Here is a 24,550-nt window from a genome sequence, read left to right on the forward strand (position 1 = left end):
TTTGACAGTCAGATCTACTTCTCTTTTGATAAACATCAGCCATAGTAATGTTTTGAAATGTATATTAAATTACCAACCTCTTTCTCCCCTTAAAAACAGCTTCATTCCTGCCCCTTTTATTTATTAAGATAAAGAAGGCCAATTATCCCTAAACAAATGCAAAGTCCATATTATAGCACCACCTTCTTATACCAGGATCTCACCCGCTTTTATCCCTATACTTGCTCTGGACTGTAAACAAACTGTAATTCTGTTACAGAATCTGGTCTGGATCACCCGGCAGAAGAACCAAGCAGCACTTGGAGACGACAGAAGGGCGGAGGCTTATTTTACACTGGTGAGCTCAGAGGAGGTCTCCAGAGGTCCTCTGGAGCATTAGCAGAGGGAACAATTTAGAGCCAGTTTCTTCCTCATTCCTCATTAATCAGGGACAGATATTTCGTATTAGTCCTGTCGGGAATCTTCTAACAGATTTTCCCTATCACTGTTGGCCATTTTACAACAGATTTTCCCTATCTCTTCCACCATGGGGCATTGCACACACCCTTTTTTTCCCTTGGAGTGTCCTCCTTTCCTTATTCTTCTAAGTAAATTATATTGATCCTCATTAAGCACCATCAGTGCCGTGGAGAAAGGTCTCTGATCTCTGTACCTATAAAATTCTATTGATAGCTTTTTTCATAGATGTTTTCTGTCTACCTGTATGATTATACATTCTTTTCAACACTAGATTGTTACTATGTTTATTATATCGTTAGAGCTTAATAATACTTTAAATTTATTTTATATGTTTTTATTTTTGAGAGAGACAGTGTGCGAGCGGGGTAGGGGCAGAGAGAGAGGGAGACAGAATCTGAAGCAGGCTCCAGGCTCTGCGCTGTCAGTGCAGAACCTGATGTGGGGCTTGAACTCACAGACTATGAAATCATGACCTCAACCAAAGTCAGATGCCCAACTGACTGAGCCACCCAGGTGCCCCAGAGCTTAATAATACTTTAAATGAATGATAGAATAAATGAATGAAATAATATAGAAAATTTAAAAATCTTAAAACCTCAAACGATTTCCTGCAAACTTTTTAAGTTTATAATTTTTTCCTATTGTCAAAATTTTATTTACAGGAGGTTGTAGGTTGGTTTGTTGCTGGAAATCTACTGGAAAAAGTCAAAAATTAAAATAATTGATTTATTCCTTGTTCCAAAAATACTAAGTCATAAGATGTTTGTGGGTTTTATCTAAAAGGATGGCATGAAAACTTGAAAGCAGGGACAGAGAAAGGGGAGTAGAAGCTCAAGAATATATTACTGAGAACTCTGTAAAACTAACTTAATTTATGATAAGTGGGTGGCAAAAGCAAACAAGCCTTCTTCATTTTGTTTCTCAGTCTTTGCTCTTGGATTAACAGGTGTGAATCACCCACTTCCTGAGGTAGCATTTAATGGAGAACAAGAATTACTAGTAGCCCCTGCAGATCTCCTTGTATTTATTCAACTAGTAGGAGATACAGCACAGCATTTTGAGCTGTCTGGAGACTGTACTCATATAATAGATATTTCAATTATCCTTTTCTCCTTCGGTCCGTGCTTTGTACCAGTGACAGCATAGGTGATATTGGTGGAGAGAAAAAGTTCAAACCAACAAGTATCTGCTGCCCTGAAAGACTTTTCTATGAGCAACTATACTCTGCCAATTCATTCCTGCAATCTGTTCCTTCATGCTTCCTGGTGTTAGAGATCGTGCTGCTGGAAAATTAGCAGTCATGTCACTTGTATGACTTGTCTTTTATTGAATCCCTGAAGTCCATCCCCTTGCTCTCCTCCTGGCAAAATATTATGGTTCAGATGTGTCTTGATAGCTAAATTCTGCAGTGTTAACTCAGCAATTTGTGCCATGAAGTCCTCTCTTCATATTGATGCCTCATTTGTTCTAAGCTATTGACCATCTCCCAATACTGGGGGCTCTTCTGACAAATTGGGGGTCTGGCCTGCTAAATGTTTGAATGAGAACTTCACAGGGTCTGGAAGAGGCTTTAAAAGGAACCTGAGTTTTGTTCTCCAGATCTTCCCCATGTGAGAGACTTCCACCTCTGAGTGAAGAGACAATTCTCTTTGTTTGAATTCTGATTGTGTAGTGGGTAAGGTCTTATTTTCTCAATTTTGTTTTTTCTCAATTATTTTCCTAGTTGGAAGAATTTGTGGAGCAGGACAAATATGAACAGTCCTCCTAAGTACATCCTGCAAGGGAGAGAATACTGAGTTGATCTTCTGCCTTGGTGGTGTTATTCGAGCTGCCAGACTCAAATATATGTGCTGGAAAATGGTTGGCCAGATTCACACTATCTGGGAGGGGGCGTTGGCAGCTGGGATAGTTTAACAGCCACGTCTTCCTGTGGGAATTCAACCACTTCTTTCCTTCTAAACATCAATGGCACAGAGACATTAGCATTTAGAACAGGTTCCTCTGAATTATCTATAGTTTTTCTACCCAGGGATCCCTTTCTAATGCCTAACTTTCCTTGTTGCTATTTATCATAGGACAATTCTTTATGGCTTGTGTGACTGATATAAGTTGCTTACCTATTGTACTCATATACTGCTGAAGTCTTAACCTGGGTAGTATTTTCCTCTCCAAGTACAAGAATTTCAGCTCTAAGAGCATTAGTGAGCTCTTGATGATCACCTAACACTTGTAGTAGCTACCTGTGTCTACTTTATGCAGCTGTAGCTCACTCTCTTTAAGGTATCAAGCCAGGAAACAGAGGGAGCTCACCAGCTACAGAGTGAAACCCATAAGACTGACTACTCTGTAGTCCCTTGACTTCGCATCCTGTCCACCATTCATAGTCTTCCATTTAGTGTTCCACTTCATGTATCATGTGTTTGAGGACATCTAGCCTGAATTTATTGCTACTTGGTAAGTCTGTGGAGGCTGTGATACCTGCTACTGTGTTTTACTTCTGCTTGGACAGAACATACAAATCTAGTATTTCTTTCACTTATTTAACAACTGTTTTTGCTTCCTTGAGGTTAGCACCTGTCCCACAATATAGTTTGAGTCTACAGTCTCAGTAGATTTTTCAGATTGAAGCCTGGCATGGATTCTCTTGGCAGCACTGGTAGCATTTAGAGCAGCTTTTTGTTCCCCTGTTGGAAGGGCAGATGATGAAGTTCCTGGAGGTGTTATCTGTAACTGTGTTGCTATTTTTTGCGACTATCAGTCCACAGTTTAATTAAGTCAGAATTATCTTCCTTTAGTTGGGGGAGAAACCTGTGCATTCCTATTTAACAGAGTTTAGCGTTATCCAGTTCACTCTCACTTTCTTCTTACTGACCGTTAACAGTTCCTTCTTCTTCATCATCATCTACTTCATTAGGAGACTGAGGTTCCATGACAGATTCACTAAGCATGGCCTGGGTGACAGGGTCTTGATTTACCACTATGAGACCTTGTTAAAGATCAGGAGCCATTGCTACACTTAGAAGTCCTGTGCACCTATGAGAATCTTAGTTGATTCTAGTGTAAGTATAATGCCAGAAGATAGTTCTTCCTAGATTTCTCTGGTTTTTTGTTTTGTTTTTTGGGGGGTTTTTTGTCTGTTTGTTTGTTTGGGTTTTTTTCCTGTGCATCTCAGATCTTCATAGGAAAAGAATTACAAGCTGTTGACAAAATATTTCACTCTCTGGACACATTTCAGGATACTAAAACTTCCTCCCATCTTCATGAAGATTTGCTTACATTCTAGAGTATTAATAAACTTAGACATACCATCCCTTGAAAGATATCTGATTAGATTTTAGTGTAATAAACCAAGAAGACCTTCCCCCTCAGATCACAAGAGTCTTTGACATTCTAGATCAAAATAAAGTTTCCCCCCCACACACAGGGCTAATGGATGGAGGTACCAGCTATCCAACATAAGCACTAAGTTTTATAATTTTGGAGCACCTCTCCTGTAATATGAACACACTGCATTCCCAAATAATATCTCACTCTGGGCAATTGGCTGTTTGTGTCCTTCCAAAATGTATATGTCAAAATTCTAACACCAATGTGATTATATTAGGAGGCAGGGCTTTTAGGGTGATTAGGTCATGAATGGAGCCCTCATTAATGGGATTAGTGCCTTAAAACACAGGTCTCAGAAAGCTCCCTCCCTACTTCCACCATGTGTGCGAAGACACAGAAGATAGCTGTCTATGAACCAGGAAGTGGGCTCTCACCAGATACCAAATCTGTTGGCAACTTGATCTTGAACTTCTTAGCCTCCAGAACTGTGAGGAATACATTTCTGTTATCTACAAGCCACCCAGTCTGTGGTGGTCTGTTGTAGCAGTTTCATTGGACCACAGCACTGTGTGTTCCAGTGAAGACTGGATCTCAAAGAATTGGCACTAAGATCCTACCCAAGCTGGTGTTTTTGATGTGAGGAACGCATGACCTGTTTTTCTGCAGTCTGATGCTTCTGTCAGGATATACATGAAATTACATAGACTAACTTGTTAATTTGTAAGTAGGGTAGTCTCAGACCCTTCACTATTCTATCTTAACATATATTCCATAAAAAATTCTCCACAAAGTACCTGTTCTGCAAAACAGAATTTAAAACATCAGTCTGAATAATATTCCTAGTATTTAGATTTTTTCCCTCAAGATCTTGGTGTCCGTGATTTTCAGTTCATGACACTATCCAAAAATCAAACAAGCATAGATGGCTGTGGTAAAGCTCAACAAACTGTGATTAAGTTGAAAGAGCATAAACTACCACAAATCAAACAAGCATAGATGGCTGTGGTAAAGCTCAACAAACTGTGATTAAGTTGAAAGAGCATAAACTACCACAAATCAAACAAGCATAGATGGCTGTGGTAAAGCTCAACAAACTGTGATTAAGTTGAAAGAGCATAAACTACCACATGTATATAATAATCATGAATGTATGCTATGACTTCTGCCATGGATTGGGGGTTGCTTAGGTGGCTCTGGTCAGTGGAGCACCCCTAACCACTTCTCGTTTGGCACTGCCCCATTGGAATTGATTTTTGCTCAAATAAGTCATAAAATATTTAATGTACCTTAGTTTATCTTTTAACCATGCAAACCTGTTCATTGTATTCCTTGGTTAATTAAACAAAAAAAGGCATTGCTGCTGTGGGTTTGATTGTCTCCATTATCCGTGTATCAGTTCTTAGTTTTTCTATTTTGAAAATACAAGTTCCTCAGTAGGCAGGGGAACAGCCTTGCCCTTCTAAGCAATAAATATTTTATTAAGAAATGTCAAGATCTTTTTGAACAGGTAGAGAAAGTCCTGTAAAACTCTACTTTACTTTCAAAATTGCTACTATCTTCTACAAAGGGCAGATGTTATCTGAGCATAAGAATATCTAAATAATGATGCCTATTTAAAATGTATTATTCTGTGTTGACAAAGCCAAGGGGATATCACTTGAGACATCTGAGCAGAAACAGTATAGCTATCATCATTAAAGATGATGGACCAGATAATTTCCAAGGTCTCTTTCTACTCGAAGAATATATTTGGTAATTGTGTGAGATAGTATGCTTTCTCTTGCATCCATTTTGAATTTGTGCACGACACTGATTTTAGGGATGCCTAGGTGGCTCGGTCTGGTAAGCATCCAACTTTGGCTCAGATCATGATCTCACCGCTTGTTGGTTCAAGCCCCATATCAGGCTCTGTGCTGACAGCTCAGACCCTGGAGCCTCCTTCAGATTCTGTTTCTCCCTCTCTCTCTCTCTACCCCTCCCCCACTCACACTCTATCTCTCTCTCAAAAATGAATAAATGTTAAAAAAATGTTAATGTATGGTTCTCTTTCAGTTCTCCCTACTGCAATGAATGGTATCAATATCCATTAAGTTTTTCCAACTTAGAAAAATGGGCATCATTCTTTTTATCTCTCCCCTGTAAATAGAATCCATCACTAAGCCCTTTGATGGATGCTCCAATTTATTCACATCTGTTCATCTTCACCAATACTAACCTCATGAAAGATAGAATCGTCTCTAACCTAAACTACTGAATTACTTCCCTCTGAACTACAAACATGATTCAGTACTTAGGGTCGCAATTTGAGAAAATGCATATTTAAAGCACTTATGCTAATCTTATAAAAATAAACATGCTATAAATTCCCACTTCTAAATACATGCATATTTATGTCATCTAATCTCCAATCTTCATAATGTAATCTAAGTAGTGTCCTCTAATATATCCTAATCCAAGCCATCATTTCTCCTTTTGTTGTTCTTGATCTGGGCACTGGGGAAGAAAGAGACATTTAGGGAGGGAAGCAGGAATTTTTCTGTGACTTCTTACCAAAATTCCAAAAGGGTTAAATCTCTCTTTTGCCAAGAAATTTAATATTCATACATTTTAAAATTAATTTGAGTGTTCAGTTTTTCACAGTGGCCCATTTGGACTAGCAAATTACACCAATAGTGACTTTAGGCAACTAAAATTTCATAAATTTATTAGGAAAAAAGTCTTCCAGGTGTGTTTAAGCACTACCCTTTTGCATTAGTTCTTCAAAGAGCATATGTTATAAAAGTTCATTCTGAAATATCAAAAGTGACCATGAAATTTGTCATGGTCGTACTTAATCCATCCCAGAAGTGACATGCTTTTGTCAAGATAAAATGATAATAGTGTATCCTCCTTTTTTCTCCACAGTGAATAACATTATAGAGGATATGATTGTCCCATGATGCCAACGTCACTGAGGCAGTGAAATGAACTTTATCACTCATATCTAATAGAGAGAGTCATTGAACTGTATTAGAATTAAACCTGCATTTTATTTCCTGGAAGAGACAGAGAATGAACAGAAACTGAGCTTCAGTAATTCCAGTTTTGGGGAAAAAATAATTCTCTACTATTTCAAAAAGTTTTGGAGGGCAGATAAATTTCATACAGATTTTTTTTAAAGACTGAATCAAATGGGTTATTGCTGGGAACTCTTTTAAAAGCACTAAATTGTAGCTATGCAATAAGTTAGGAGATATAGCTTTCATTTTCTTCCCCCTTCCTGGTTTGTTTTGTTCTGTTTTTAGTTAGTCAAACTCTCCAGGATAAAGATTTATTTCAAACACTCTTATGTAGTTGAGTGTGACCCTGTAACAAAATTTTGGCTAATAAGTTAAAGATAGAAATGCCATATGTCAGCTACTTGGAATTTCTTCAGTAGTTCACATGAGTGCTTCCTTGTTCTTATGTGTTTTTCTCCTGGCTGCTACTACCTTTATACAGATGTGGTGACTGAGCACTAAAGCTTTCATGTTCCCCGAATGGAAAACCAATAGAGCCTAAGTATTTCTACAATAGAATGGAAAGTGGCTGGGTATCTAGGGACTCTATGACACAGAGTTGTCATACCAGTCCTGGCAGGCATACCTTCAGCCTTCATATAAAATAGAGACATACTTGTATCATCTCTGATTTATGACACTTTAATTTTAGTGTTAACACTACAATCTAAATCCAGTGGAGAAGGTAACATTTCATGGGAATAAAGATGTTCAGGCCAGTACAATATGCTATAAATTGCTTGTTACAAGTCTTTAACAAGGTAAGTACTGAAACAGAAAAAAACATTCAGAAACTTCTAGAACAATTAACATTGATGTGATGTTTTTACTAAAGTTTGCAAAATTATTCATCTGCATTAGATTAAAAAAAAGATAATAGGGATCCTTATCACAGATAATTTGAAATTGTTAGGCACCATGTTTTATGTGTATGTGTGTTTGCATGTGTGTTTAATAATTATTTCCATTTGTTAATATCTAATGGACAACTGACGTTATCTGAAGAGCTTAAAATTGTTTGACAGATATGAAGTCATTCTGTGTCTGCTCTCAGTTTCTACTGGGCCTGAAACATAACCAGGGCCCACTTTAGCTACTTTTGGAATTATATTTCTTGCACCAAACATATTCCAGAACCCAGGTATGAGAACAGTCCCAAGCATCTGTGTGAGTATTGAGACTCTTTTTTTTAAATTTATTTTAAATTTTTATTTATTTTTGAGAGAGAAAGAGAGAGAGAGACCGAGCACAAGTAGGGCAGGCTCCAGGCTCTGAACTGTCAGCACAGAGTCCAAAGTGGAGCTGGCTGGAAAGTCAGTAACTCAATTGACTGAGCCACCCAGGTGCTCCAAAAGACTCTAATAGAGGTAGTATGAGTATCTTTGTGCTAAAACCTTGGTCCTGATATCCTCGAAGTTCAGGATGTGAGTGCATAATAATAGGCCCAACTGGAGAGAAATATGTACCACTGAACAAGTTAACTTCAGCCAAAAAATTAAAAGGTCAATATAAATGACAGCTCTTGAATGACCCAAATGGATAGAGTTCAAGGTAAAACATTTTTCTAGAAGCGGAATGCAATTACTGAAGGGCAGAGAGAGGAGGGTGGAGGAAGGGAAGGACAAGAATGAGGGAGGGAGAAAAAGAAGACGGGATAGAATTTGTTTTATTTTATATATAGCTCCTACAAGTCTCTGGTGGTAGTGTGATGTCACACAGGAAGAAATTTAAATAGAGCAATGGTTAATTTATTAAATTATTGTATCATACCATAGCAAAAAGGGAAATAACTTAAATGTAACAATCACCATTCTTTTACCAAAAAAAAAAAAAATTTTGCCCACAAATAGCCCTTACAAAAAAGAAAAGAAAAGCAAGTGATGCATACATTGCAAGCAACAGAATGTTCTTATTTCTTGTCTTCATGATTTTCCAAGCAACGTGCAATTCATTTCCATTTTGTTGTTTTATTTATTGCTCAATTTTGTTTTTTCTTATTTGCTATTGGAGATTGCTTTAGAAAGTCTATCAAATATACAACTTAATGGGTACTCCAGCTTCTGGTTTTACTGCTGACTATGAACAATACAGAGAAAAAAGAAAAAAGAGAGAGAAACAGTTTTATTATTACCTACTGCCACTTAAAGATAAACCATGGCTCAGTTATTAGGGAGAATTGGATGTCTTTTCCAATGAGATTTGGAGAGAATGTAATTCTTGAGGGTAAATAACATCTAAGTAAGAAAAAGGTATAAATATAGTTAAATTACAATTCTCAAAACAAGTAAAACTGTGATGTTTCTCATGATATATTATACCTGACATATTTTAAAAGGAGTGAAGAGAAATAAAGTTTCATTAACAATGAAATAAATAATATACTTGTAATTACTGAATGTGTCTAATACAGTTAATGACTGATCTTTATTATGTACTTATTATAATATTTCAGGTATTGTATTAAATCACATTAAAGAGTAACAACCCCATTTCACACATAAGGAGCTTACTCTTATTTTATATGGCTTTCACATAAATAAGTTTATGTTAGAATGTGGCAGGGGGAAGGGAGGAAATTTTAAAAAATCTATATAGTAAATAATAAAATAATAATAATAAAATATTTTAAAGAGGGAAAAATGAAAATGTAGAAGAGGCAAATGTTTCCCTTGATCCTCTTAGCCAGGGTCCCTGGCTATACCTGAAAATTAAGTTCATGAAGACAGATTAACAGGAGAAAAACATATACATTTATTTAATATATAAATTTTAAATGACACTGAGCCTCCATAAGGAAATGAAAACCCAAAGAAACACTTAGACCTATGTACTTTTATTCTAGGTTTGATGATAGGGTAAGGAATATGAGATAATTGTAGCAAGGTTTGTCTGTTTATTTAGATTCTTCATGATGGGATTCTCCTTTCCTCTGGGTACCTCTCTATGGTGCAGACTATTATGACTGTTTCAGGAGGAAAAAGCAAGGGGCTGGGAGAGAAGGTCAGAGTGACTCTAATTCTCAAATTCCTTCAGCTGAAAAGATTCAATGTGCAAGGGTACAATATGTTGGGGTAATGTGTCCTGAACTCCTTCAAAAATTACATTTATGCTACTATTAGATATTGAATACTGGGGAATGTAACATTAGATTTTTTTTTAACTGAAATACAGCTATAATGTTGGCACTTCAATTACTCTCAGGCAATTACTGTCTATACCTTTTTATGAAAGAACTTTAGGACTCTGCAAGGATGATCAGAGTTTCCTAGTAAACATTATACCACTAATTTATATTTTAACAAACTGACAATATTAATGGCAGTCTGCACCACTGTGAATACCAACATAGCAGATATAACAGGCATCTAGAGCTTGCTCCCCCTTTTGAAGAGTTCCTTTAAGAAACATCAGGATGACTGGGTGCCTGTGTCGTGCAGGTGGTTAGGTGACTCTTGGTTTTGGCTCAGGTCATGATCTCAAGTTTCCTGAGATCAAGCACAGCACAGAGCCTGCTGGTGTTCACTCTCTGCCCCTCCTGCTTTTTCTCTCTCTCTCTTTCTCAAATAAAAATACACATTGTCAGGATGACACCAGAAATTTAAAAAAAAAAAAAGACCTAGAAAATCTATCGTATTCAAAAAGAGAAAATTTGGAAAATACAGTTGTATCTAGTCTGAAATATAGCTGTTTCCAAAAACTTGCGGTTAGAATTTAAAATATAAGAGCTCATTTAATGACTAATAATTTAGGGCAATCATCTTGGCTTTTTCATCTATTTTTTCTCTATTGTATTAAATAGGAGATTTGAAAAGAAGAAATCCTATTGTGAGTTCAATACTGGAAGGAAGACTGTACAGGAATGATTTTAATTTGTTTGATAATTACTAATTAACAAGTAAATGTCAGAAATAGGCTTTCACTGGTCAAATTTGATGTTTAAATTTTGTGAACTGACTCAAACATCTTAAGGACAATCCCCATCCTTGCAGAAAAAAAATCTGCTGTGTCTGTGAACTATACCTTAAAGATAGTACGTATAGGTCTTTATGATCCTGTGTTCATCCATTTACTGACTGTAAATGTATTGCATCCCTGTCTCCAGAAGTTTAACTTACCTATTGCAGTTAACCTTTCATTCAGCCTTTCATACACTCTACTCAGGGGGTTTAGAATTGTCTCTGAATTGTTCAACATTGAATCATATTAATATTGAATAAATTAGGGGACAAATGATGTTGCATTTAGCTGAGGTCTATCTTCCTGGAAAACTTGTTGTGAGGCCCTCCCCTCCCCTCTTGTGTTCTGACAAATGACTAACTGAAAAGGAGCGACTTTTCTGGCATATTTCAAGTATTAAACACCTCCGGGGGCACCTGGGTGGCTCAGATGGTTAAGCGTCTGACTTGGCTCAGGTCATGATCTCACTGTTCATGGGTTCGAGCCCCGTGTCGGGCTCTGTGCTGACAGCTCAGAGCCTGGAGCCTGCTTCAGATTCTGTGTCTCCCTCTCTCTCTGACCCTCCACTGCTCACGTTGTCTCTCTCTCTCAGAAATAAATAAAAACATTAAATTTTTTTTTTCTTAAAAAGAATTAAACACCTCCAGCCTTCAAATAAGACTCACTGTCCTCCTTCTTCATAAACCTCTGGTTTCCATGACTATGAACCCTCCTTTTCCTCACTACTCTTTTACAATGTCTTCATTAATGAATGCTCCTTCTGTTACATTAGCCTGAATAAAACTATCCAAGTCATTTGGTCTTTCCCAAGACTTTTTTGATTGATAAAGTGAATAGAATTTGGGAAGTGGACATTAGGAAGAGTTTGGATATAAAAATGAGAGATAATTTTTAATATTTATAATTATATTTTAATTTTTGACAGTTCACTTTCTTCTCCTTGGGATTAGGAAGCTTTTCCTTTTTTTCCTTGACCCTACCACAAACAGAATTGCTTTCATAATACATAAGATTACTTGATGATCTAGTTATTTGCTTAGTTTATATATATTTTTAAAAAGAGTTATGTTTGTTTATTTGTGCTCTAATTCAGAGCTAGTGCTAATATTGAACTGAGTTCTACTAATATGTCTACATTTCACAGAGAAAATAAATAAACTTTATGAAAAATGTATTTTTACAACTGCCTCTCTTCAAATGGTTGTATAATAAATAAACACTTTTTTCAGTTCCTCTGTAAACATTTATGGTGCATAGCTGTTATTACAGTTCAAGGGAACTTTTATTTCTTTTGTTTTATTAAGTTATCAAAGTTTAACTAAGGATTAGGCATTGGGCCAAATGGTTTAAATGATTTTCAGTCCTCTCAGTATACTTAACAGTGAGGAAACTCAGGAACAAAGAAGTTAGGTAATATGCCCTAGGAAAAAGACAGAGCCCAGACACAGCCTGTGTGACCCCAATTATAACCTCTTAACCCCTCAGAATATTTCCAGAATGTTTGAGGAATGTTTTGTATATTATCAAACTTACTACCAATTTAAGACAAAAATAATCTATCTGAATTAAGCTAGTAAAATGGAAGTTCATTCAGTAATTCCTGCCATTCTTATCTATAATTTATAGTTCCAAAGAAAGAAAAGTAGATTGATAAATACATATAATGATTTTTTTTCTAGAGGCCTTCCACAAGAGAAAGGCACCCTAAAATTTTATAAATTAAAGCTACTTAGCACTGTTAACCTAAAAATTCAAGGAGATTAATTGGTTTGTATTTCCTTAGGATTTATCAGAAAGAATGAATCCTTTGGGATTCAGTATGGGATTTATTTCTGAGCCTTTGAAGAAAACACCAGAAAAAATACCTTCTTCCTACCAAGACTGAGCAGTGCTAGGTATGCAGGGAGACATGTGGGAAGTGGTTAGAGATAGAACATCTCACTTCAAGATGATTTCCTAACTTTTCTTACTTACAAATAAGAGTTTCTTGGGTAAAGTTTTCTTCGTCTCCCCAAGCAATTTGATATTCCCTGATTAACTTCTTTTACATCTGGTACTTCCATCTCTCGTAGCACTTTTTCAGGGTATTATTTGCTTTTAAGTGCCTTTCTTCTCACTGTTCTGAATATAAAGAACCATTTGTTGTTTAAAATTATGCTTCCAACACCAATTTGGATTCCTAGCATTATAGAAAAGTTTCAATGATTATTTGACAGATAAATATATTGCATTTTTAACATATTATTCTTAACTTATCTTCACCCTATAAATTACAGAGAATCATTTATTCATTTTAACATAGATCTGTAATTTCTATATGCTTACATAATTTCAAGCCAATTGAAAATTTTAGATTTTCTAAAAATTCCTGATTGTTTTGATTGTTGCTCTGTTTAAATTAATAGCATAATATATGAATGATAGCATTAGTCCCAGAAGGTTTCCAGAGTCCAAAATAATGTCTTTTATGACCATATATCTGATTAATTCTGATTGTGAATATAGATCTAGGAATATGATATATTTAATTTTTTTTTAGTTTATTTTGTGATTGAGAGAGAGAACACATGTGAGTGAGTGGGAGATAGGAAGAGAGAGAGAGAGAGAGAGAGAGAGAGAGAGAGAATCCCAAGCAGGCTCCACACTCTCAGCAGGGAGCCTGACATAGGCTAGAACCCATGAACTGTGAGACCAGACCTGAGCTGGTATTAAGAGTTGGATGCTTAACTGACGACTGAGCTACACAAGCATCCCTGTGATATATTTATTAAGGAAATATAATTTTATACACTAAACCACTTGATAAGCAATAAATGCATAGAATATTAGACTAGCCATCCAAACATAAATATTTTATTACTCATTAATCTGCTTCTCTGTTCCTACTCTTCCAGGGAGTGAGTAGATGCTGTTGATTTCCTAGGATTTAGAAAAAAATAATGGAGTGTCATTGTATGTTAAAATAAGGCACCTTTTTGACTCAGAAAACACCTTTGCTTTCCTTTTACTACATTCTTTGGTATTACTTTGCTAGTTCAATTCAGTAGTCAAGCTTTTAGTCTCCATGGTTACTTTTGCAAATGTAATTTGGTGAGAAGATCAGAGTAAAAATCAATCAAAGCAGCACTTGGACATGCAATTTAGCTATTCTCCCTAATGTGTACACTTCATAGCTTGTTTTCTACAGTCCTTTAGGAATTTTTTTTTTTAATTGACATCCAGCTAGATTGAATATAATCTCTTTTTTCAAATATATAAATTAAACATAAATTTCCTCCAATAAAAATAATAAAAATTAAAAAATAATAACAAATAAAAATAAGTTCCCTGCAAGCATCTTCCATACCACTTAAAAATCTTAATATGCCATTTGTATCAGCCAATTATTGTACATCATTTGTATCTGGTAATAGAAGTGAGGGAAAGGAATGGGTTTTGGACTTTCAAGAAACATAAGCATTTAAGTATATATTATTTTTAAGAGTGTTGCAAGATTCTTTACCTCAATACCCAGGGTTCATTGTCTCACCACTTCCAAGAATGAAGATGGGGACACAGAATAAAATGAGCAGCAGGCAAAAGTTTATTATAAGATTAGAAAGTAAGAATAGTATTGGCACACCTGGGTGGCTCAGTCGGTTGAGAGTCCTGATCTCTCAGTTCGTGAGTTCACGCCCCTTGTAGGACCCTGTGCAGACAGCTGCGAGACTGGAGCCTGCTTCAGAGTCTCCGTCTCCCTCTCTCTCTCTGTTCCTCCCTCTCCCCCCCATCTCTCTCTCTCTGTCTCTCAAAAATAAGAATAAAGATTTTTTTTTAAAATATTTTTAAAAGAATAGTATGAAAGCTCTCTTTGTGGAGAGGGGACACCAGAGGCTATAGGCAAGGGGGTCTGTTTTGTAGAGTTTAAGTTGGTTCCTCTACTTGCCTTGTGTTCCTTTTCAAGTTCTACCCTTGCCAGCTGGTTAACTCTAAATGCCTCATCATTCCTTTTTGATTGGCTCATTTCCATTGTACAAGGCAGTCTATGGCCATAAGCTTCCTTGTGAGCCTTGTGTTCTATGGCCTACTTATTTTTAGTCAGGTCTTCTGTTTGCCAAATTTCTGAGGGAAACCTGAGGAGAAGTAGGTCCTGTCTGTTACATTTTTAAGAGGAACTTTACCCCTGAGGGAGTTTGCTTGAGGTTAGACTTTCCCAGAAGAAATGTTTTAAAATACATTTTTCCTCACCCAGGGAACTTCAAGTCCTAGCTTCTTCCTTTCTGCCTACTGAATCCTATCTTTCCCTATCATAAAAGGACTTCCATATTTTTGTGTGTGGCATGAAGTATAAAGGATATGGCAATTGTGAAATTCCAAACCGTCATGTCTTAACTTCCTGAACTATTACTAAGAGAATTAGACTTGTTTAAATTTTTGTTTGAACATCTTAACTAGCAAAGGTGATTGGTCCTAAGATGGGGGAAAATGCAGTAGAATGCACATACACTTCTTTTTTTATTTTATTTTTTATTTTAATGTTTTATTTATTTCTGAGAGAGAGAGCATGAACAAGGGAGGGTCAGAGAGAGAGAGGGAGACACAGAATCTGAAGTAGGCTCCAGGCTCTGAGCTGGCTGTCAGCACAGAGACTGATGCGGGGCTGAACCCACGAACTATGAGATCATGACCTGAGCTGAAGTCGGAGGCTTAACCGACTGAGCCCCCCAGGCGCCCCCACATACACTTCTGTTACACAATGGCATCAAGTTGTAATGAGCATAGCATTATCTATATAGAATGGGAACACTTTACTTTTTACTGTAACATCTAGTATCCATAAGTTGGGTGTTTTGAACCTGTATGAGCCAATACTTATTTTCTCATAAGTATTATTTAATAAAATTAATTGTCATAGCCATACTATGGATTGTATTCTTTTTTTTTTTTTTTAATTTATTTCTAGGAGAGAGAGAGAGAGAGACAGCGTGAGCAAGGGAGGGTCAGAGAGAGAGAGGGAGTCACAGACCGAAACAGGCTCCAGGCTCTGAGCTGGCAGTCAGCACAGAGCCCGACGCGGGGCTCGAACCCACAAACCACGAGATCATGACCTAAGCGAAAGCCGGACGCTTAACCGACTAAGCCACCCAGGCGCCCCTATGGAATTGTATTCTTAGTTCTATGATGGATAGAGTATAATCTAAAAAAACCTTGTTATTTTGAATATTGAGGTAATGATGAATTAGTAATACATATGAAAGTACTTATAAACATGAACAATATTCTTATGTTTGAGTGAGTGTGCTCTGTATGCAAAAAAATATATATTATTAGTGATGGTTTCTTTAATGAAATAAAAAACTTTAAAGGTAATTATGTCAACAAACAATATTTTCCCCAAGTTTCTAAATTGAACTTTCGAAATCTAGGTGCTTTAGTTATAAATCTCTGATATGGTAACAGTGCTTTTTAAGGGTACCCTTGATTAATATATGGGTATATAAATTTAAGCACATTAACTTTCCTTAAACGATCAGTCCCATTTTCAGCTTGTTTAAATTCCCTCCAACATTTTAATCTACATTCATAAATATAACAACACTTGTGTTTTAAGTTTGTGAAGTAATTATCCTGAGACAGAAAACATTAAAACATTAGCCAACTCTAATATATATTAAAATTATAAATTCAGTGGTTTAATTTTTAATATTCAAATATTGCTCATAAACTTTATCACATTTTCTTTTACCCTTCCATATAACATTTTTAAAAAAATGTTTATTTACTTATTTTGAGAGATAGAGAGAGTAAGAGAGCATGCATGTGAGCCAGCACCAGCTGCGAAGGGCAGAGAAAGGGGGAGAGAGAAGCTCAGGCAGTCTCTACACTGTCAGCACAGAGTCCCATGCAGGGCTCAATGTCATGACCATGAGGTCATGACCTGAGCCAAATTCAAGAGTCAAATACTCAACTGACTGAGTCACACAGGTGCCCCATACCCTTCCACGTAAAATTTAAAATCTAAAATCCATATTATCTCCTAAATCTTAATATTACTTACTAGGATTTTAAGGCAGTTGTGAAGAGTTTCTAACACATCAAAATCCATAAATACTGTTAAATTAATTAAACAAGAAGGTCATTAGACTGAGATGGTTCTAAAGCCCTGGTGGCCTACATAAACAAACCAAAACATAACCCTGTAAATGGCTCTAGGTTATGAAATCAGAATGCTAAGAATAACCAATCACAAACAGCCAACAAAGCTTTAAGCTATAGCCTATCAAGTAATTTATTTTGCTTGTGCACCTGCTTTATGCAAGTCTTTCTCCTGGCTCCCTTAGGTGGAGTGCTTTTAAACCACTTCTGGTTTGACGCTGCCACAGTGAAGTCTATTTTTGCTCAATTAACTCTTAAAATGTTTATTATGTCTCAGTTTCTCTTTCATCAATACCAATCTTTTAAATGTATCTCTCAGTTTAATGCAAAAGGCATTGCTGCCGTGGGTTTGATTTTCTCCATCATCTATATGAGAAGTCTAAGTCTCTGAAAACACAAGTTCCTCATTAGGCAGGAAGATAGGTTTGCCCCTCTAAGTAAACCGGAGATTAGTTTCCAAACAAACTAAAATTACCATCTCAAAAGAATCCAAGGTTGGTAAGAATCACTCTGATTATTACCCCAGAAATTTGGCTACATGAAACCAGGGACTACTGTCCTCTCCAGTCTCCGTTAAAACTGAAACAGATTATAAAATAATGGGGATAGTATAAATATATGACCTACTTTCTCATGCATCTTCCTTTGTAAAAAAAAAAAAATCACAGCTTTTTGTAATTGGAACACTGCTCATCATATACCCCATTTCACCTAGCTAACTACTATTTCTCTATTGGGTTTTGGGAGTAGTCCAATAAGTAGCACCCTTCCCCCATCTAGTTTCTAAGCCAATTAAAAAATTAGACAAAGAGAAAGCAGATGAGAACCAAAGAATTACTTTTTTTCCTGGTAAAGTTTATACTGGAGTACATGGATTCAGTATGAGAACTGAGCAGGATTACTAACTCCTTTCTTGATGATTTCATTGAGGAAACCAGAGGGGAAATAGAATTTGCAGAGAAATAATTACTTACACTAGTGTTTCTCAGAGTTTAACAAGACACACTAGATATTTTGCTAAAAAGCAGGATCTCATTTAGCAGCTTTGGATGGGTCCCAAATTTAGCATTTCTAACAAACTCCTAGGTAATAGTGACATTGCTTGTTCAGGGACTAAACTTGGACCTAGACCAAGCATCCGGAAATGTTTTCTGTAAAGGTAGAGAAAGTAAATATTCTAGGCTTTGTAATTATATGGTCTCCCTCACAACTATCTCTGCTGGTGTAGCTAGAAAATAACCACAGTAAATAGTGAAAGAGGCATGGCTGTGTTTCAATAATACTGCATTTAGGGGCACCTGGGTGGCTCAGTCGGTTAAGCATCCAACTTCAACTCAGGCCATGATCTCACAGTCCGTGGGTTCAGGCCCTGTGTTGGTCTCTGTGCTAACAGCTCAGAGCTTGGAGCCTGCTTCAGATTCTGTGTCTCCCTCTCTCTCTGACCCTCCCCTGTTCACACTCTGCCTCATTCTGTCTCATTAAAAATGAGTAACTATTAAAAAAAATTCAATAACACTGTATTTATAGACACTAGAATTTGTATTTTGCATAATTTTTATGAGTGATAGTAGTCTTCTGATATTTTTTTTTTCCAATAATTTAAAGATGTGAAAACTGGGGCATGTAGGTGGCTCTGTCGGTTGACTGTCTGACTTTTTCTCAGGTAATGATCTCATGGTTTGTGAGTTCAAGCCCCTCATCAGTCTCTGTGCTGGCAGCTTAAAGCCTGTAGCCTGGTTCAGATTCTGTGTCTCCCTCTCTCTCTGCTCTTCTCCCACTCATGCTCTGTCTCCCTCTCTCTCCAAAAAATAAATAAACATAAAATAAAATAAAATAAAATAAAATAAAATAAAGATGTGAAAATCATTTTTATTTTATAAGCCGTAAGGAAACAAACAGTGAGCTGCACTTGGCCTGTGGCCTCTGGTTTGCAGACCCCTGTCATAGATCATTGTTTCACCCTGCCCTCATAGAGAAAACAAGCAAATCTGAAGTTAAACACAAACACAAAACTGGAAAAAAATATAAACAAAAAGGTTTAATTATCTCTGTTCAAATAAAGGAAGAGATTTTCCCTCTTTCTTAGAAAATTTACTTTAGAAAACTTTGAAATATATATAAATACTTTCAAAAACTAGATAGGGCCTTTGTCAATTTTATGACATAGGAATGTCTTTCTCAAGGACCCGGGGTAGCAAGCATGTAGCGGTGCAGGAGTACCTGACTCCAGGGTCCCAAACAGGCCAGGTTCAGCCTCCACTCACTGCTGACAAAATCCAAGGCAGAGAAATCATTGGTGTTGAAACAAGAAAGGAATTACTTTCAGTGATATCAGGAAGACAGGGACTAGTGTCTCAAAGAATGTCTCCAAAATTCTGAAAATACTTCCAGGTTTATATAAGGAAAATGTGAAACAAAGGTGGGTGGGAAAGTGCAGGTAAATAGTGAAAGTCAAATTGATCTTTTTCTAGGAGTCAGAGGCACAGTGTTGCTGGCTCATGGCCAGTTTGCTTGAGGGGATTGTTTTGGTTCCCATCAGGGGATGCTTTGCCCTCAGAGTCTTTTGCCGGAGTCAGGAGACCAACTGAAAAGAACAACCCAACTAGAATGTTTGAGGTCAAAATGGAGGTAGCTGAAGTCCTCTTTCACTGAGGGGGCCATCTTTTTGAAATGTAGTCATCATGGAAGACGGCAGCCCTATCTGCTAGTTCCTGAAGGAAGGTAGGGGTCTAACTTTGGTGGGACACTTGGTCTGGATTGCAAAATTATCTGCTGTCATAAAGTTTGAGAAGTATTTCCCCCTACCCCCCAGATAAAGCTAATTAACGCAGATACTTATCCCAATTACCCAGAAAGCTAGATGAACTATGTGTATGTGACAAATGGCTCTATCTAGCCTTCTTATTTGAGTACTACTGTGTATCTTTTTTCTTTTATAATTTATTTCTATTTAAAGTTTATTTATTTTTGAGAGACAGAGCAGGATTGTGGAAAGGGCAGAGAGAGAGAGGGAGACACAAAATCCACAGCAGGCTCAAGGCTCTGAGCTGTTAGCACAGAGCCCAACACAGGGCTCAAATTCATGAACTGCGAGATCATGACCTGAGCCAAAGTCAGATGCTCAATCGACTGAGCCACCCAGGTACCCCCAAAACTACTGTTTATCTTGAAAATATGTGGTAACTGAGGCAAGAGAAACAGAAGCAAAAATAAACTATTGAGTGTCAGAGACCGGCTCCAGCCGGGGTCCAGGGGTCCCTGAAGGATGGATGGTGTCAGCGAGGGAGGGGTGAGAGAGGCCCGAGAGTCTTTCTGGTCACCAGGCAGGCATCTCCGCTCTGACTGGGGCTCAACTTTATTTTATAAGTGTTTGGGAGATGGCACAGAAGTGGCATTTGCCTTAGACAATGATTTCTGATAACAAACTTGATATGTAAGAATTTCCCAGAACATAGATTTGTAGAAGACTTCTGCATAACCTTTATCAGTAGTGAGATAGGTGATTTAGATGCAGCATATCAGACAATGTTTTTAGCCTAAAAGGGTGAGGTTACTTCTCTGTGAGCAGGGGTCAAAGAGGTCTTTCAGGAGACACCTCTGCTCCCATGATCACAAAAGAAGTTCCTCAATAGGTTCCTCCACAGAGAGCAATCAGCATATGCAAGGCCAGAATAAGTCACTCCAAATACTTGATAACAAATGCCTTGAGGTGTGAGCCAGTAATGGCAGAAGGAGATACCAGTTTTAGTTTCCCATGGCAGGAGTTGTGCAAACACTACCATTTCCTCGCTGTGACTGTCATCCAGCGAGGGCAGTGCAGCTCCCAGCAATTGAGATATCATCAAAATAGCTTCTGCGCAGCAAAGGAAAGAACAAAACTAAAAGGCAACCTATGGAATGGGAGAAGATATTTGCAAATAACATATCCAATAAAGGGTTAGCATACAAAATATATAAGGAAATTATGAAACTCAACACCCCCAAAACAAATAATCCACTTAAAAATGGGCAAAAGACATGAAAGACATGCAGAGGAGATGAAAAGACAGACACATGAAAAGATCTTCATCATCACTTACCATCAGGGAAATGCAAATCCAAACTACAATGAGCTATCACTTCACACCTGTCAGAATGGCTAAAATCAACACAAGAAACAACAGGTGTTGGTGAGGATGTGGAGATAAAGGACCATTCCTGTGCTGTTGGTGAGAATGCAAACTGGTCCAACCACTGTGGAAAATAATATAGAAATTCCTCAAAAAGTTAAAAATAGAATGACCCTATGATCATCCTGAACTACTGGATATTTACCCAAAGAATACAGACACACTAATTCAAAGTAATATGTACACCCCTATGTTTATAGCAGCATTATTTACAATAGCCAAATTATAGAAACAGCCCAAGTGTCCATGGTTTGATGAATGGATAAAGAAGAGGTGGTATATACATACACAATGGAATTCAGCCATAAAAAAAGAATTAAATCTTGCCATTTGCAATGACATAGATGGAGCTTGAGAGTATAATGCTAACCAAAATAAGTCAGACAGAGAAAGACAAATACCATATGATTTTACTTATATGTGGAATTTTAGAAACAAAACAGTTGAGCAAAGGGGTCAGAGAGAGAGAGAGAGGGAGAGGCAACAAAAAAATAGACTGTTAACTATAGAGCTGGTGGTTATCAGAGGGGAGGTGGATGAGGCCATGGGTTAAATAGGTGTTGAGGATTAAGGAGTGGACTTGTGATGAGCACCACGTGATGTATGGAAGTGTTGAATCACTGTATTACTGTACACCTGGAACTAATATAACACCGCACGTTAATGAATTAAAAAAAAAGAATTTACTCTAGATGAAAAAAAATACAAAATTTATATGTCACAAAAATGTTAATTTTACATATGAGACAACCATAGTCCTTAAAACAATACAATTCTAAACCTTCTCAAATGATCTAGTAGGGTAATAGTGGAATATTTACAGGAAGAAGTCCTGTCAAACCTTTGTAAGAAACAATAAAGTTGCCTTATAGAGGAGGAAAAATAATTTTTCCTTTATCCTTCTAGGCTCTTGGCTGAGAGTCCCCTGTAATAAAGAGATTAACAAGAGAAAAACAAACAGAAGTTTAATAACCTGGACACCTCCTATACATGGGAGATACCCAGTAAAACTGAATAACTCACAAAAGTGGCCCAAGGCACCGCCTTCAATACCAGCAAAAGATAAAAGGAGATGTTGGGGGTGGGAGCCAGTAATGGGAGGCTATCAAGAAAAGCATAGTAAGCAAGGGTAAGGATGTTAGATTTAGGTTGTTGCCTTCTTCATTAAGAGGTTGGGGGATACCTGGGTGACTCACTTGGTTAAATGTCCAGCTCTTGAGCAAGCATCAGTCTCTTGACTTTGGCTCAAGTCATGATCTCATGGCTCCTGGGTTCAAGCCCAGCATCGGGCTCTGCACTGGCAGTGAAGCCTGCTTGGGATTCTCTCTATTCCTCTCTCTCTTTATCTCTCTCTCTGTGTCTCCCTCTCAAATAAGTAAATAAAAATTTTAAAAAAGTTTCTACAGCTTCAGTCATCCTCTTTTAGTTACAGAGATGGAAACATTCCCACAGGTGGGGATTTCCCCTATATACAGAAGTGTCCCTTGCTGGAAAACTATCTTATACTCAGTTTGCAGAGCTTTTCCTCACAAGATAATCCTTATGCCAAAGAGGGAAATTCTGTTCCCTTTCATGTCTAAAGTATTAATATTAGTTCTCATTCCTCCTATTATTATACTATAATTTTCATCTCTTTTGAAATACCAAAAACACTATCATCAGGTTTAACAAATCACATAGACATGTTTATTATTATTATTTTTTGAAGTTTATATATTTCTTTATTTTGAGAAAGAGAGAGGGAGCTGGAAGGCACTGGGGAGGGGCAGAGAGAGGAGGAGAGAAAGAACCCAAGCAGGCCCCCTGCTATGAACACAAAGCCTGATGCAGGGCTCGAGCCCAGAAACTGTGAGATCATGACCTGAGCTAAGATAAAGAGTCTGATGCTTAACCAACTGAGCCACCCAGTAGCCCTGACATGGATATGTTTAAACATTTTTTAATGTTTTTTATTTATTTGTGAGAGAAGAGAGAGAGAGAAAGCATGAGCAGGGGAGGGTCAGAGAGAGAGAGACACAGGATCTGAAGCAGGCTCCAGGCTCTAAGCTGGCTATCAGTACGGAGTCCTATGCAGGGCTCATATCCACGAACCGTGAGATGATGACCTGAGCTGAAGTCGGCACTCAACCAACTGAGCCGCCTAGGTGCCCCAACATGAACATGTTTAAAAGAAGAATTTCCCAAAGCTGCAAAATCTTAAAATTTGTTATAGAAACACTTTAACCTAGAAATATGAGACAATAGATATTTCAATATTACATTTTAGCCTATGTGCAAATGTTAATAATTTTAGCGTTATTTTCACAGGTTTTAGCTGACTGGTTGCATATTTTTATTTCATACATAGACCTGCTGGTTTCTTCAAACCATAATACAATGTAATTAATAATTTAAACCCTTTATACTCTGAGTTGCCAATATTTTTCGTGAGATTGCACTAATGATTCTATTCTCATTCAGTCTCCTGTCCCACTATCCAGGAGAAACTTAACAAATGTCATCTCTTTGATTTTATTTTAACTGTAAGATTGATTCTATTTTGTTGGCTTTTAATGCGCAACATTTAAAAAATCGGTATTACCTGTTTAGAGATTTGGATGTGATAGCATATTTTATACATAATTTTGAACCATATAGTGTATTCATATTCTTGATAGGGAAAATCTGTTGTAAGATGGCCGACAGGACTGATAAGAAAACATCTGTCCCTGATATAAAAGACGCCCCCTTCCGGGTTCTCCTTCCCACCCTGCTTGTCTGTGCATTAATGAGGAAGGTGAAAGTAACAGGCTATACATTGTTCCCTCTGCTAATGCTCAGGGCTCAGACCTCTGGAGAATGAGCTCCTCTGAGCCCACGGGTGTAAAATAAACCTCCTGCCTTCCAAGATCTCCCAGTGCTGCTTGGTTCTTCTCCCGGGTGATCCAGATCAGATTCTGTAACATTTGGTTCCCTAACCAGGAAACCCAACCATGCTGGTCCATTGTTGCCACCACTTTGGGAAAACGGCGGTGAGGTGGTGATAGAAGGAGGAATCACAAAGGAGAAGGCACGCCCTGCCTGAACCTCAGCAGTCTCCAGCTCCATTGCCTCAGGCCGGCTCCACTTCACCTTTCGCGCCTGACGGAGGAGACTTGGCAAGTGAGGACCTGGAACCAATGTTGGAAAATGGTAAGGCCTGGGCCCTAAATCTGTCCTGTCCTGCCCACCCATAGTGGTGGAAGGGGGAGCTGATCACTCCCCAGAGACGTCAGAGGTCTCTCTCTCTCTCTCTCTCTCTCTCTGTTAGGGGCCCCCATCTGTCCAGCCCACCTATAGTAGTGGAAGGGGGAGCTGATCAGCCCCCAGAGATCTCAGTGGTCTCTTCCATAGAAATTCTGTGGGAGGGACTGTAATAACCTCTAGTGTGTATGTTGAGTGTGAATGTGTGACTCGATCTGGCATGCCTGCTGAGTTCAATTTTGT

The 24,550-nt window shown here is 37.6% G+C and overlaps 1 pseudogene; it reads right to left on the reverse strand.

Annotated features, from left to right (window-relative positions):
- Window positions 1–1,331: 1,331 nt before the first annotated feature.
- LOC144234626 (spindle and centriole-associated protein 1 pseudogene) lies at window positions 1,332–24,298 on the reverse strand (annotated as a pseudogene).
- Between the last annotated feature and the right edge of the window lie 252 nt (window positions 24,299–24,550).

This window comes from Crocuta crocuta, unplaced genomic scaffold (assembly GCF_008692635.1).
Source record: "Crocuta crocuta isolate KB4526 unplaced genomic scaffold, BGI_CrCroc_1.0 scaffold115, whole genome shotgun sequence".
NCBI lineage: Eukaryota > Metazoa > Chordata > Mammalia > Carnivora > Hyaenidae > Crocuta > Crocuta crocuta.